General features: G+C 37.9%; 1 pseudogene; it reads right to left on the bottom strand.

Moving 5' to 3' along the window:
• Positions 1 to 13,231: 13,231 nt before the first annotated feature.
• LOC128580061 (uncharacterized) lies at positions 13,232 to 13,331 on the bottom strand (annotated as a pseudogene).
• Positions 13,332 to 16,238: the final 2,907 nt, after the last annotated feature.

Here is a 16,238-nt window from a genome sequence, read left to right as displayed (position 1 = left end):
TGTTGGAAAAAGCTTCAAAGAAGCAAATAAGTTCTTATGGCCCTTCAAGTTATCATCTCCATAGGGTGGAATGGAGAAAAAGACAACCCACTTTGTAGCAGGTGGAGATGCTGGTAACAGGGAAGACCAAAGCAATAGGCTTATTAGAAGAATGAACTAAGGTATCTTCCCTGATTGTTTTTGTAATCTGGTCAGTTAATAAACAGTGACTGCTTTCAAAAATGAAATGAAATGAAAAGACTGGTTTGATAAGTGGGAGGCTCTGCTCTCAAGACAGATCAGCCAGGATATCTAAGAGGCTATGCCATTATGAGATGTGGATACATGTCAGCCATGTTCTTAAAGATTCTAAGTCAGAGATTCTCAAACTTTAGTATGTATCAGAATCATCAGAGAGTAATAAAGAATAGATGCCAAGTAAGGTAAGGACAGGATCTCTGTGTTTTTAACCAAGTTCTAGAGAAGGTTCTGATAGTCTTTGAAGCTTGAGAAACACTAATCTAAACCATAGTTTGAAACTCCTATCTCATAATAATGATTTATAAAAACCATTATATATCCTTTTTTGTATAACTTTGAGAGATCTGTTGTTAATTTGAAACTTGAATTGAAAGCTTTTAAAAACATATTCTTTGCAGTTATTTGAGCCTGATAAATACATTGACACGATAAAGTCTTTCTGCGATAATTCTACCTTGGCCCTTTTACAGAGGGTGAGGATGAGCATGTCCAGGCCATCTAAAAAAATTCTTCTTTTCAAATTTGGCTTTCCCTATGGGAGAAAAGGTAAGGAAAAGAAAATGAGTCCCAATCCTACCTGGAGGGAATGCTTACATGCATTTTGGAATCTGAGGGACAGCTGCCAATTTCACCTTTGGGCAGGAAGTACACACCTGTTAGTCACGTGGTTTTTAGAAATAGAGTGTACTTGGCCAGATTACAAGGAACACTTGTTCTGCCATCAAAAAAGGAAGCTGACTTACATGCAAGTAATCATTATTAAAGGGGATTTTAGGAAGCTGGACACTTGAGAAAAGCAGGCAACTATGAAAAGAATATCTCCTGCTTACCTTTGTGCAAACCAACAATTACCCCCAAATTAGGTTGGGATTAGATAAGGCAATCAGTTGTAATAGAGTTGATATCTGGAAAGGGGGAAGTTTGAGTCATTCGGAGATAAACCTCTTATTATCCTCTTCCTTGATGATCTTTATCCTTCCACCCCACCCCTACCTTTATGCATAGTGGTGGCTGGAGGGGTGAGGAAGGAATGACTTTGGAAGTGCTCCTTAACCAGCTTTTGTATGCATTGTCCAAGGCTCCCGGCTTTCTCATCAGCAGGCTTTTCTGCCCTGTCATTAAGCCTAGTGGCAAAAGAGCCCCATTGTCATGAACTGACCCATGCTACGAGTAGGTCACCTCGGATGGAGGCTCGCTGCTTATTCAGAGGTTTCTGAGATTCCCAGATGTTGAAACAAGATGCAAATATGGAGAAACGCTCTCACTGCTCCTCCATTTGAAATGGGGTTCTATCTGATGCCCGAATGCGTGGTTTCATAGGGGCATGGTGGAGTCGTACCTTTCACAATTGCAATTGCAATAAGCTTTTCTTTGTGAGAGCAATAGTTAATTCTCTTTGAATGTTACTACGGTTTAGGGAGAATACGTACTTTTCCCTCTCCTTTATATTTCCCCTTCACTTATGCTTTAAAACAGATAATTGGAGCAAAGCTTGGAAGTATAATCTTGCCCAAAGGCTAAGCTTGCCACCTAATGACACACGGGGTTGTTCTTCTGTATTGAAGCCTGTCTTGCACTCATTATCTCTACATTAGTTCCTTTTCTCCTTTGCTTTATTATTCATTCAGCTCCTCCTTTTTCATTTGGATTTGAACCATGACAAAGTGTGTCTTTGTGAGGTGTGTGTCTATGCAACAGTGCATCTGTGTGAGTGAGTGTGCCCCCACCCGTGCCCCTCGTTTACATGAAGTGTTTATTTAAGCTAAGGCGGTGGAAAATTGACAAAAATCTTTGGCATTGATTGCCTCATAATGATCCCACATCAATCTGGGGAGAAAAATCTAGCTGGAAGTGGAAAAAGCGAAAACTCACTTGCAGGGTTTCCCTTGCCAAGACCAGATGCAAGCAGCTCAAACTCAGAGAAAAGAAGGGAAACAGTTTTTAATGACATCTATGAGGGCATTTGGGTAAAAGCATAATTAAAACTTTAACATCTTGTTCTATCAAAAGAAAAGTTTTATGTATCATTTATATGATATGATATCCAATTGGACATATAAAGTGAGATAAATACAAGAAAATACTGGAGTGGCTTTCTTTGTTCAAATATGGGTTAGAATCCCGAGTTTACCCCCAGGTAACCTAGCAGTGCTTAGCCATTCTGAGCCTCAGTTTCCTCACCTAAGATAGGGATGATAACCCTGACCTCACACGTTTGTGGTGAAGATGAAAGGAGATGATATTACGAGTGCGGGCTACAGTGTAATAACAAATTAAACATTGGCCATAGGTCTTATTTCTCTTATAATAAACTGAAATGTAGCTTAGAATGTTTTGGCTTAATAGTCTGAGAGTAGGGGCTAAGATTTTTTTTCCTTCTCTGGGATCATTTCTTTCTTCAGTATGAAAGGTGACTGGCCATTTCTACTACATGCCTGCCATTCTACTTGGCAGTGTAATATTATCTATTACTTGAACAAACTCCGCAAAGGCTTAATGTTATTCCCATATCACAGAGGAGTAAGTTCGGAGAGGTTTATAACTCATCCAAGGTTTCAGATGGAGCAGGAAAACAAACAAGGATTTGTCAAATCTCCAAATGGGTAGTACCATTGAAATTAGAGTCTCTTTTATTGGTCTAGGTCTGTTTTGAGTCAGTTACTTCCCAAATAACAAAATCTTCTGAGTCAGAGGGTTAGTGGACTTCTTTATTCTTAACAGAGGAGGGAATACCAGAAACTTTCCTGACTGTTTGATTACTAGGGTAAATACGTGGATATGTGATATGTTATATATATATATTTTCAAGATATTGAAGTTACTTTTCATATTATTGGATAGATTCAATTACTTCCTCTTTACCAAGATGAGTTCCTCCAGAGAAGCATCTATTTCAGTGTAATCTTATCAAATACTGTACAATCTCTGCAAAGACTTGTCATTTCCATCTTGTATGGGAGGTCCGCATCTCATAATCACATTTTATCCCCACTTCTTTATACTGCTTTAACATTCCAAAGGTAATCATCTCTCCTTGCCTTCACTGTGTTATAGCCCAAACCTCCTTTCTCTTCATTGGCCCATGGGTTCCTTGGTGTTCTTCACCCTGGATAGCACTGGTAACCCTGGGTTGTTGCTGTGGTCTATTACTCCGTACACATTATCCTCTTTCTTATCCTCAAAGTCACGTCTTCCCCTCCACTTTTTATCCTTTTTTGCATGAAACCAGAGTTAGCTGGGAGAGAATGCTATAGAGTATCTGGGTATAGGGGGAAATATCTATATATTTGTAGATATTTGTGTCAAATACAAATATCTATATATTTGTATATATTTGTGGTCACCCAGTTCTAGCTGGGTGACCTTTGTAAGCAACTTAATATCTCTGTGCCTCAGTTTCTTCACCAATACAAACTAATGATCCCCTTGTAATTTTCTGTGATTCTTTCCTTGCCATGGTTCAGAAGGCTGCAGATATAGCCTTTGTGCTATCATGATAATCCCCTGCTATCAGAGCTATGGCATGTTACTAAAGGACAGAGTTGGTAGAATATATATATTTGTTTCTTCCAGCACAAGGACTTGGGCCAGGTCATCTAGCCAGTCAGTAACAGAGTCAGGGCCTGAATGTGGTCCTCTCCATTCTTAATCTTGCATTGTCTTCCCTGAACCTACCTTAGGTGCAGGAGGTAATCTGGGGAGTGGGGAGAGGAACTCAAAGGTTTTTGTGTGTGTCTCTATGTGAACTGTGCAGGAGTTTATGGGTAGTGTGAACTGAGAATAGAAAATTTAAAGGTAGAAATGATATAAAATTTTCAAAAAGGAAAAAACCCTTTCTGATTAACTATTGTTTCAGGCCTTATAAATATCTACTGGACATCAATAAGAAGGGAGTACGCTAAGAGTGAAAGAGAAAACACAACTTCAGCTTGAAAATCCGAAATATTTAATTTAAAGAACTCAGAGTCACAGAATGGGTCATTAAACAAACAAACTCAACACTAAAAAACACAATGCAAGCTACCATAGTGGCATAGGAGATTTTCTATGCTTTCTGGATGGTATTTTTCCTAAAATGAAAAAGATTCCTTATTTTAAAAACCATTCTATAGTTTGTTCCAAGATTAGTTTATACGGTCCCTTGAGTTACAAGGCTGCAAACATATAACTTTTTTTTTTTTTTAATGTCAAGATCAATAGCTCCTGTCTTGCCCTTGTGAGATAAATCAAATTTAAATCTGTCTATTGTGTGTTCAGTAGCCTCTTTTGGTCTTAAAAGAGTTCATTCTCCATTAAAAGGACAGTGACATTCTAGATTCTTTCTGAAAGAATCAAATATATCTCTCTTTGTTCAGGAGATAATTTGTTAGTTGGGAATGTGAAAGGGGAACAGGGAAATGCTGGGTGGTTTCATCATGTGTCATAGAAGTCTAGGGTAATGCATGTGGCCCAGCCCTTTCTCATTTAAGATTTAAACCAATATTTATTTTTGAAAGGAAATTTAACCCACATATATCTGCCTCAGTAGCCTTGCTGGCTTTTATAGCTAGGAATCAGGAAATTACTTTTGCCAACCTTACAAAAGGCCTAAAGATCAAATGAATTTTAATCTTGGCAAATGTAGCTTTCACCCTGAAAGGTGGAACACAGGTTCAGGGTAATAACAAAAGAAAGATAAACATCGTCCTAAGTGTCTTCCAAGATAAGAAGGGCAGAGAAGATTGAGCAAGTTCTAAGAATTACTGATTGTTTCATTTTGTCTTAAAGCCAATGTAATTTGTTCTTTAATTCAGATTCGTACATGTGTAGATGTTGGTACAATTTGTCCAAGCAATTTCGACTATAAAGGCTAAAACCTTAGTGTAAAAATAAAAAGAAATTACTATCATAACATCTTTGATTTGGATTATTTGTGCTTTTCACAATAAAGTTATATACACATGCTGTTTTTCCTGAGGAGACTCAACTGTTTTGATTTGTATTTTTTAGGTAAAGTATAAGTTTTGGGGAACAGAAGGAGATTTATATCACCCTGAAAAACAAAAAAAAATCTGCCTTATACTGTCTTTTAAGTTGATTAATTCAAGAAAAAATTGTGTCACAGAGCATATGCACTACTTTTTCTCATCTACTGTATAGATTTGATGCTGTGAATTGTTCTGATTTTGTGTTTTGCTTTTTCAGCCTAAGATTAATCCATGGAAAAGTGTGCTCTTCAGACTGACTGTCCTTGGCCTAAATAAGGGACCCCAGGAGTGATGGGAATATTGAAAACAGACTTATGCAGATCCAGTGCCACACTGATTATCTAGTGCAGAGAGACAGGCAAAAAATTCAAAGCTTCGCAAAGGCGATTTGTGGCATTCAGTTGGAGCAGGAGTCCTACACCAGAGGCAGTTAGAAGGCGAGGTGCATGGTGAGAACTTGAGCATACAGTAGGTCTTATTTCTGGTTGGAATTTAGCCAGGATTTGAAAGCCCACTTTCCTTATGTGCTCTGCCCAAGTAGACTATTCTCAGGATAGTACCTTCTTTGCAGATTCTAGAAGCATCTAAGCATCGAAGAAAAAAATTCACATTGTAATAAGACTTTCTTTGGCTAAAGATATTTCTCTAAGAAGTCTTTCTTAAAGTGTAGTTGTTCAGACCAGTAACATCAGCATTATCTGAAGAGCTGTTAAAAATGCAAAATTTTGGCTGGGCATGGTGAATCATACTTGTAATGCTAGCACTCTGGGAGGCCGAGGAAGGTGGATTGCGTGAGTTTGGGAGTTCAAGCCCAGCCTGAGCCAGAACTCATCCCATTTCTACTAAAAATAGAAAAACTAATGAGGCATGGTGGTGGGCACCTATAATCCCAGCTACTAAGGAGGCTGGGGCAAGACCACTTGAGCGCAGGGGTTTGAGGTTGCGGGGAGCTATAATGCCACAGTACACTATCCAAGGTATCAGAGTGAGTTCTGTATCAAAAAAAAAAAGCAAAATATTTAGGTTTCACCCAAAAAATAATCATAAACTCTGGGAACTGGGTTCAGCAATATACGTTTTAACAAGCCCCTCATCCAGGGAATTTCAGTGCATGCCAGAATTTGAGAATCACTTCTTTAAAGTAGTTGACATCTTTAGGTCTTTGGTATAAAACTGTAATGTAACTCACTTGTCAAAGAGAAAGTGAAACAACATACTAGTGTATAGTTGCTTGAATATGCAAATTTCTATGAACTTAAGCACCAACTCTACCTGGGCCATTAGTTATCAACCATGTTTTAAAGTGATGTATGACATAGTTTTTCCCTGGGGGCCTTAACTTCTGACTCTTTGGTCAGTTTAATCAGTTCAACCAGTGGTTAGTTACCATTTATGTGGGATTAGGCTGCTTAGATACCGCCTGCCACATCATTCCCCAAAACAGTCACACGAGTTTCAGGTGGCCCAGCATGGCAAGGGTATCTGATGATCTCTTTGAGGATGTTCTGAGGCAATAGGTCAGGTGGTTATGCTATTGCTCCTGCTGTACCTTCTTGGATTCCCAATGGAAGTTCTTACTCTCTTTAGGTAAGAAAGAGCCCAGATTTTCAAGAACTCAAAACTCTTGGAATAAAGCTCAGCTGCTTCTCCACTACCAGATTGTAGAGTAGATTGCCTGGAATATTCAATAGAACCTGTAATCTTTAATTTCCTTTTCAATAAAATTTCACTGAAAATTTCTTTTTGTCTATTTGAGGTAATGGCAAATGGCTTTCAACTTTCTATTTGAGGGCATATTCTGTGCGTCTGTGCTTATATAGAAAAGCCACTCATCTAAAGAGGCATAAAACTATTCTCACTACCACGCTTGCATCAGGGTCACTCCTGACACTGATGGATACATATTCTTCAGATTGTCACTCCAGGAAGAGGAATTCTTCATGGCTAGTTGGGCCTTAGTGCCAAATTCCTATATAGCCGTGTGGCTGCACAAGAAGGGCAATGCCACCTGTGAGCTCCAGGGATCGATTCGGTGGTTCTAGCCCAGGTTTTTCTCCTACTCTCAGAACCCACCTTGGCCTCCAGTTCAGCTCTTAAGAGGAGAGAAATCACCTTTAAAAAATGTGATCTGAGCAGCAGCCAGCCACCAAGCAAGACTGCTATAGGGTAACCATCTGATAGAAGTATAAACTTCCTGCTGGAACAAATCCCACCAGCAGCCGTTTTAGGCAGAATCTACTCAGTGGGCATACTTAGTTGGAGTGGATATACTCAGAGAGAGATCCAGATCCAAATACTTAATGGTGATACTTAATGGTGATTTTCAACCATAACATAAACTCAAAGAATTGCTTGTCAAGCATATATACTTTATATGAGTTATTTAATTTAACCCTTGCACCAACCCAACGAGGTAGGAATTATTAGAACCTCTGCTTTGCCAGATGAGTAAACTGAGGCTTGCAGAGGTTTGGTGACTCACTTGTCAAAGAGAAAGTGAAAAAAAACTGCATTCTAATCTTGGATTGTTCTTTATAAATCCTGTGCTATTAACTTCTATAGCAGTGGTTCTCAATTTGTCAAATCAAATACTCCCAAGTCCTTTAGAGCAAGTATTTGAAAGATCCCCTTTACTGTCCTGAAATAAAAGGTCACCTATCCACATGTAAAATTTTAAAATTTATAGAATACCACTCACAATAAAAAAGAGCAAACTACCTACACAAAGCAACTTGAATAAATCTCAGAGACATTGTGCTGAGTAAATTTTGACATAAGAGCACATTCTTTGGATTTCATTTGTATGATATTCAAAAACAGGCAAAATCGATCAATAGGATTAGAAATCAGAACACTGATTACCTCTAAGGGTGGAAAAGGGAGAAGATTGATAATAGAGAAGCACAAAGTGAGTCGAGTGAGAGAAATGCTTTATTTTTTGATGGGTTATTGAATGTATGATATACTTTTTTCTCAAAGCTCATCAAAATGTGCACAAAAGCCTGTATTTTCTGTTTGTAATTATAGCTCATGAAAATTAAATATAAAACTATTAATAGTAATTTACAAGAGAAACAGAGGATTTTAAAATGATATATATTTCAATATATAAATGTTTTGGCTAATCTACTTTGAAGACGCAATGAAATTGTCAGATATTCATATCTACTACTTTGAGAAAAGTTCAAAAAAATTTTAAGCCTTTCCTCAACTTACCCAATAGTTTTAATTCTGGAAAATTCAGTGAATAAACTATGCACTAATTTTTGGCTTATGAATAAAACAGAATTGAATTTAAACATTAGATACATTGGGTTTTTAAAATGCTCATCATCCCTAATCATCAGAGAAATGAAAATAAAAACCACCATGAGATATTACCTACCCCTAGTAAGATCAGCTCATATCATAAAATTCCAAAGCTGCAGATGCTGGCACGGATGTGAAGAGAGGCGAACACTTTTACACTCTTGGTGGGACTTCAAACTAATATAGCCTCTTTGAAAAGAAGTATGGAGAATCCTCAAAGATCTAAAAATAGACCTTCCATTTGATCCTGCAATCCCATTACTAGGTACCTACTCAGAAGAAAAAAAAATCATTTTATTATAAGGATATTTGCACTAGATTGTTTATTGCAGCTCAGTTTATAATCACCAAGATGTGGAAATACCTATATGCCCATCAACCCAGGAATGGATTAATAAACCGTGGTACAGTGGTACATGGTGTGGTACACCATGCAATACTATTCATCCATAAACAAGATGAAGACTTTACATCTTTTGTATTAACGTGGATGGAGTTGAAACACATTCTTCTCAGTAAAGTATCACAAGAATGAAAAAGCAATTATCCAATGTACTCATTACTAGTATGAAGCCAGTAGATAATCTGATGCATGCCCATATAGGAGAAAAACACATTTCAATTCAGGTTGGGGGGAGGGGTAATGAGAGGGGAAGAGGCTTGGAGTGCTCTCACTGAATGGGCTTGGGTTGGGGGTGTTTGGCACACCTTTTGTGTGTGGGCCATAACCATAAGAGGGACTTTACCTAACAAAATCAAATATTTTGACCTGGTTGTTTGTAACCTCACATTAATCTGAAATAAAATTAAAAACATATACAAAAACAAAGAATTTCCTGATTTTAAAAACTGTGTGAATTGCAGAACACATCGTCATTGTGTGGAATCTCCTCTCATGATAGAATGTCTGATATCCCTAGTCTGTCAAATGCAAAAAGCACTCTGGCTAATCACTGGGACGGTTCCAAACCCCACATATATTCCAAATTCCATAGGTGGAGTGGTACTAGCTGAATTGAGAGCTCTACCCAGACAGTACTACAAATGTAAAGATCCTTCTCAAGCGCTACCTCTTGTGCTAAGTCGTCGTTAGCTTTTTCAGGCTCACTAATACATCCTTTCCCATTCTTGCATAATCACAAGGATATTTCTATCTTAGAAGTAATCTTTTTATTGTCAGTAATTGTTAGTCTACTTTTCTATGTATTTTCCTAAATTAAAACACTGGAATTGTTTTTATCTCTAGCACCAGCATAGTTCATGTATGTGTTTGTTCAAAGCATGCATGATAGATTAATATAATATGAACACAGATATCAAATTACTGAGTCCACATGATCCAGAGAAATGACTGAATTTATTTTCATTTTATTTTATTGTTTATTACTTATATAATGCCAACTATTATGCTCCAAAAGCTTTTACAGGATTAGAAGAAACTTAGATTGAGAAACAAATAATTTTTTCAATAAGATCTCTTTTTAAACATGGTACTGGCGTTTAAAAGGTAAGTGAGTAGGTATATTTTATATAAAGACATCATTCTTTTCATTTCCTTTTACTGAAAATTAAGATGTGATGTTAAGTTCTGTATCTGTTTTTAACCCCAAACTACCTCACTATTATGCACCAAACAACAAATGAGGCAAGATTTCATAAAGAAATGTTATATGTATTTGAAAAAACCAAATGTGATTGTTAAGATACTTCTGTGACCAATGGAAAAGAGTCCTGCACAGATAAACCCAGAAGGGCAGCTCTGCTCCCTCTGGAGCTGAAGCCTTATCTGTGTTCTTACTTGTTGTTATTCATAAACAAATTCAAACAGGTTGGCATTCATAGGTGCTAGGGATATAGATATGGGACCTTCCTACTCATGAAGTGGGCTCTAAAATTGTGATTAGACAGACTTGCCTGATTTCCAATCCCTCTCACTGTTCGGAAGACCAAATGTCTTTTCAGACCTCTCAGCTTTACGGAAACAAAGAGGTACAGTGTAGGTATCCACTAAATCTCAGGCAAGCCACCATGACTTCACTCTACAAATAGGAGAGTTGGACTGTGTATGTTTATTTTTCTCATAATAAGGTCTAATAGAATTAAGATTCCCAGAAAGACCCAGGCTTTGATGTATGTTTTACTATAAATGTGAACAAAAATAAAACACTGGAGAAAGATCACAGTTATACTTCTATACAGTTTCTTCAGAAGATTTTCTTTTTCTTTATATATGATCTGGCTTGGGGAAGCTAAAGGCAAAGGCCACCTTGTTTACAATCTTCTATATCATTGGAATGGTAGGAAATTACTGCATGTTCTTGAATATAACTGATAAAGTCTTGTCTGGGGGCATTTTGGGAACAAATTTAGTGGACCCTTTGGAACATATGCATATTTGTACTCAGAGCTAGGATATTCTAATTTTGTAATTGTATTTGGGGCATTTTACTAAGAAGGAATCTTTAAAAATAAAAAAAATGACAAAATGGAAGGAATCGTTAGAAGTCTCTTGAGGGGGTCGTGCTAGGGCCAACTGAGAACTTTAACAAACACTTACCATATAATGAAAAGCCAAGCCTCTCCTTCCAAGAGTTCAAGACAGTCCTTGTTCAGGCATTTCATTTTCTGTGCATGGGTTCTTCACCCACAAACATTTGTAAAGAGTTTCAGAAGGTAAATTGAAAAATATATGTATGGCATCTCTCAAACAAGGGGAGGCATTCTTAGAATATCTTTTTTCATATACTTCATATTAGTAATGAAACTTGTAGGAGGAAGAAAAAAATGATCTTATAAAATTAAATAAGACAAAGAGTTGTAAATATACAATCACAGGATGAAAAGAAGAAAACAAAAGGTACTACAAATTAACTAAGAGTAAAATAGACATTCCAGAATGCTCTCCAGTGACGTGACAAACTAAGCTGGTACAGATTTAACCTCTCCATCTATACTACACTACACATAGTCAGGCTCAAAATAAAAAGTGGGCAAGTCACAGGAACCAGAAATTAAAAATGAGCTCAGAGCCAGAGCTCCAGGTGTGCAAGTTGGTGCCATAACAGCCTAAGATGATGCCCATGGTCTCTGTATACCACAGCACTAGAGACTTGGGGTTTCACTAGGGATTTGGTCCTGGTCAGCAAAATGTGGGGAATTGAAACTAGGACCCATGTATAAAGCTGGAAGCCTAAGAAGTTTCACACTTTTAAAAAGATTTCTAAGAAAGGCTCTTCACTTGGAGAGAGAATTAGGGGGTTGGGTGTTGATGGGGAGAAAAGAATTTTTCCGCAAACAATCAAAGCCCAAGCACAGTCCACAAAAGGAGCCAAGTTCACACTACTTGTATTGTCTGGGAGTTGCAAGCCAAGAAATCAGCATTCATTCCTGAACCAGTGAAATCCCTAGGGTTTCAAACAGAATTAAATACAAAATGGGGATGTTTACATAATTCTAAGTCACAAAAATTTCATAGAAGAGGTAATCGGAACTGAAGATGAGTCCAAACAGCAACAACAAAACACAATCCACATAAGGAAACACTTTAATATAAAGGAGAGTGAGTAGACACAAACCAGGAAAATTAGCAACTCTGAAAACATGAGGAAAATCTAACTTGGCATTGTGGCAGGTGCTTGTAGTCCCAGCTACTCAGGAGAGTAGGGAGATCATCTGAGCCCAGGAGTTTGAGGTTACAGTGAGCTACTATGATGCTATGGTACACTGCCCACAGAGTGAGACTCTATCTAAAAAAAAAAAAAAAATTCCTATGTTTCTATTTCTCAATAAAATATTTATGGAGCACATTCTATGTGCCAGTATTCATTAAATGAGAGCCTCATTACATGGCTACATTTCCACTTAGGAAAGGTAATTCCTGATCCAATCCCCACAGGTGGGCAGTACATGAGTAACTGTTGTTAAATTAGTAAGACTGTGCTTTTTATTGGGAAACGTATTATAGAGGGCAAAGTTAGTCCACCCCCCCAATTTGGGGGAGGTGGCTCATTTCTCATCTCTGGATTTATAATAATAACTCTAGTTGCAGTAGGTAAGGCAAACATTTCTGCTTCGATCAAGTACATTGCATGTCTTTTAGATCTAGACCCTCTGTGTTGGAAGAGTGGCAGTCTCTAGAATCTCTTTCAGACACTGGAAAAGTATGTCAACTCACTACCTCCATGCTGCTTTCCACAGAGGGTGTGCTAGTTTGCAGTCCCACCAACAGTGAATGAGTGTTCTCTTTCTGCACCCATGCCACCATCTGCTAATTTGGGGCTTTCTGATGTGAGCTATATTCACTGGAGTTAGGTGATAGCACCTTGTTTGATTTGCATTTCCCTGATAATTAGAGAGGTTGGGCAATTTTTTCACATTTTTCTTGGCCATTACACTATTTTCAAATGCAAAATTTCTGTTCATGTCTATTTCCACTTTTTAAGGGAGGTGTTTGATTTTTCCTTGCTGATTTGCTTGAATTAGGGCGCCAGCCCCATATGCCGAGGGTGGCGGGTTCAAACCCAGCCCCGGCCAAACTGCAACCAAAAAATAGCCGGGCGTTGTGGCGGGCGCCTGTAGTCCCAGCTGCTCGGGAGGCTGAGGCAAGAGAATCGCGTAAGCCCAAGAGTTAGAGGTTGCTGTGAGCCGTGTGATGCCACGGCACTCTACCCCAGGGCGGTACAGTGAGACTCTGTCTCTACAAAAAAAAAAAAAAAAAAAATATAGAACACTTTATGAATTTGTGTGTCAGCCTTGTGCAGAGGCCATGCTCATCTTCTCTGTATTCTTCCAATCTTAGTCTCAACAAATTTTTATTAACTATCCATTACATGCTAAGTGCTAACAATACAGTGGTGAATGAGCTAGGTTTTCTGAAAGATTAAAAACGTTTGGACTCCCCCGCCCCCCAGAAAATTAAAAGTAGTAAAAATGGAACAAAGTCAAGTGATACTGAGTGTCTGGGAGCTCTTGAAATTGCACATTTAAGGAAGAACTCTCTGAGTAGTGTGACATTTAAGCTGCATCTTGAATGAATATGGAGGAAATATATAAGGGAAGCTCTAGAGAAAGAGTAACATTGGTAGAGAAAAGCTCTATCAAAACTCAATGAGCTTAATGTAGTAGAAAAGGTGACCAACAAGTGTTTAGCTGAGTACAGAGATTTAAGGGCCCCCCTAAAGTAATTTGTAGTATTATTGTTCTCTTCCCTTTATATTACCTTCCTGTATTTATTTCCTGTTATTACCTCCCAAAACTGATTTCTTTCTTTGTTTTGAGAGTCTCAATTTCTACACATACAATAAAACTCCCTGATATAACTATTTTTTATGGAATATAATTCTTGTGCATTGAGTCAGAATGAGTCATACTTTTCTTTCCTGAAGGATAGAGTGTAATAATACGTATTTTTGGAATTCAATACTTATTTTCTTCCATATTGCTGAATTCAAAGTCATTATATCTGATATTTGAACGCCAGATGTTCTCTGTTTTAGAATACTTTTTAAAAGAAGTTCTAAAAAGAGCTACACATTTTAAAAGATCTATGGGCTATTTTATGAAACCCGCGCTCTTCCTTGTACTTTCTATTATACATAACATTTTCGGCTTGCTTTCTTGTCATTAGCTTTCTCTGCGTTTTACTGTAGTTCCACCAATAGTCATTCTTCTCAACAGTCACTCTGCCACACAACTGCAGCAACTGATCCTTAACAGATTCATAACATTTACAGAATAATGGTTCTTTATCCAATTATTTCCCAAAAGAAAACTAATCCTTGGGTGTGGAAGTGGGATTCCTCAGTTCAATGCAGGCTGGGCATAGACAGGTACTTAGACAGTTGTTCCACGACTGAACATTGTCTGAGTGCAATGCCTCAGCATTCACGGTGGTCTTAGAGAAAGTAAGAGGCAGCTGTCAGGATCTTCCAAGCAGTTCAGCTTTCTAATCTGACCATCTAAATTCCTGAGCAAAAGATAAGAAAAAAATCCTGCCCCACAGGGCAGTCACTCATCAGTAATAAAGCAGATGTTTAAACAAGGTACACTTAGTCATGTCTGTCAGTCTGTCATTTAGTGAAGAGGTGGAGGTGCGGTGGGGAGAGGAGGGGAGAAGGAACAGATGAGGGGCAGGAAGCAGACAGTCCTCCCAGACTCCAGTTGTCAATTGATTTCCAGACACAGAGGCAAAAACTTAAAATAACAATGTGCCGCCTAAGACATTGTTGTACTCCGAAACAGTAGCTGCGATTTATTTATTCTGAAAGATGTTCAGAGAAAAAGACCGAGTCAGTGCTAGTTAACCTGATGGAGAGAGAGGATATTTTACACTTTTTCTTTCATATGCATGACTTTGGTGGGCACTAAGGGCATTTGGGGATATAAGTTTTTGTGGTGAATATCCAGAGAATATCCTAAGGAGCTACTTTTATTTATTTGTCTGTGGTGTAATGAAAATAATCCATTTGGTGTTTGACAGTGGGAAAAATCACTCTGTCTTTCAGAGGTTCAATGTTCTCATCTGTAAAATTGGTGGCAATAATACTTTGCTGTAAGAACTAAAAGTTAGGTAGGTAAAATGCAGGACAAAGATAGCCATCATGAGTTTTGTTATGTGTTCCTCTTGGTAGTTGAGGTTGCTATTGATGTCTTATTTTAAGGATAGTGTGGGAGCCTGGGACCCTTAATAGGAGGAATCCTGGAGCTCTACTCAATATCTCTGGGATAAGAGATTGTAACTATAGAACCACTGCCCACTGGAGTGTCTATTAAGGTTTATTTGCCTTTAGGGATATCTAAGCAATATGCTGGGCTGCTTCTCAGTTCATTTTTCCAGGGGGATGCTCGTGTTTTCTAAGTTGATGAATACGCATGAGGAGGAGGCTGCATCTGCCTATATACAGGCATCTACTCTATGCAAACTACTTAATTACCTGTAGGAAATTCCAAATAAAAAAGACATAAGAAAACTTTTAGGTGTATTGTCACATTCAAGTCAAGCTTTTACAATTTGCTGTTATTATAGCCTTAGAGGATCCACAGGAAGGCTTCAGAGGTTCCTTGGAACTCATAGAAATTCTTTTATATTTGCATTTGTATAGTATTGAATTTTTGTAGTTTCTATTTTCAAAAAGTTTTGTGATCATAAAAGTTAAAAATGTCTGTTTTATGTTACAGAATTAAATACAATAAAGAAAACCGACTTCAGTACTTTTAGATGTTTGATGTTGGTGGAGAGGTATACTCCTTCAATTGGATCTGTTGTCTCTGAATCATCATCCCCAGCAAATCAGTAGCAGTAACCAAATTGTAACATACCAACCTGAAATTTTCCCTACAGTTTATACCTACTACTTTACTTTTTTTTTCAGACTCCTTCCTTTTTGTCTGATTCCTCTTTGATTTCTAAATTTTAAAAATTCAAGTATGAATTGGGTGAAACTGAAGATGAGTCATATAAGAGCAATTGGAATAAAAAGAGAGTTAGCTGGATGAAAAGATCTCTAGAGAGTTTTGTGGGAATTTATGAAAATAATCTGTGACATTACACATTAAAATAGTTCGAGGGCTGATGAAATAGGGCTGACTCGCAGAATTACTCTTAAAGAAGCAAAAGAAGTCCTTCCTACATTATGATCGTGGGGGAACTAGCTGGGCATTGTGGTGGGTGCCTGTAGTTACAGCTACTTGGGAGGCTGAGGCAAGAGAATCACTTAAGCCCAG

Source organism: Nycticebus coucang, chromosome 2, assembly GCF_027406575.1.
Source record: "Nycticebus coucang isolate mNycCou1 chromosome 2, mNycCou1.pri, whole genome shotgun sequence".
Lineage (NCBI taxonomy): Eukaryota > Metazoa > Chordata > Mammalia > Primates > Lorisidae > Nycticebus > Nycticebus coucang.
This window is presented reverse-complemented; position numbering and strand designations above follow the sequence as displayed.